Source organism: Austrofundulus limnaeus, unplaced genomic scaffold (assembly GCF_001266775.1).
Source record: "Austrofundulus limnaeus strain Quisiro unplaced genomic scaffold, Austrofundulus_limnaeus-1.0 Scaffold911, whole genome shotgun sequence".
Lineage (NCBI taxonomy): Eukaryota > Metazoa > Chordata > Actinopteri > Cyprinodontiformes > Rivulidae > Austrofundulus > Austrofundulus limnaeus.
This window is the reverse complement of record NW_013953313.1, coordinates 158,242-158,594: the sequence shown is the minus strand read 5'-3', so window position 1 is coordinate 158,594 and position 353 is coordinate 158,242.

The window sequence follows — 353 nt, the reverse complement described above, 5'->3', positions numbered from 1 at the left end:
TTACAGCTAAGCCATGACTCTACTCGTGAAAAAAATAATAATAAAGAAAAATGGCTAATGTGCCTGCCACTTCTTAGAAGCACGTTAGAAAAAATGATAAAAGTTTTTTGAAACTTTTCCTGAACGTGTTTTCTCTCTGTTTTCTCTATCTTTTTCTGGGCTGTTGAATGGAGTGTGATGGGGCTCTGTCCCCTCTGTCCGAGCAGGTTCAGCCCCCACCACCACCGTGGACCGTGTTTTCGAGAGGAGGGGACGATGCGGGGAGGGCAGACCTTCAGATTGCCAACAGCACGCCCACTAAAGATAAGCATAAACACACACACACACACACACACACACACACACAAACACAC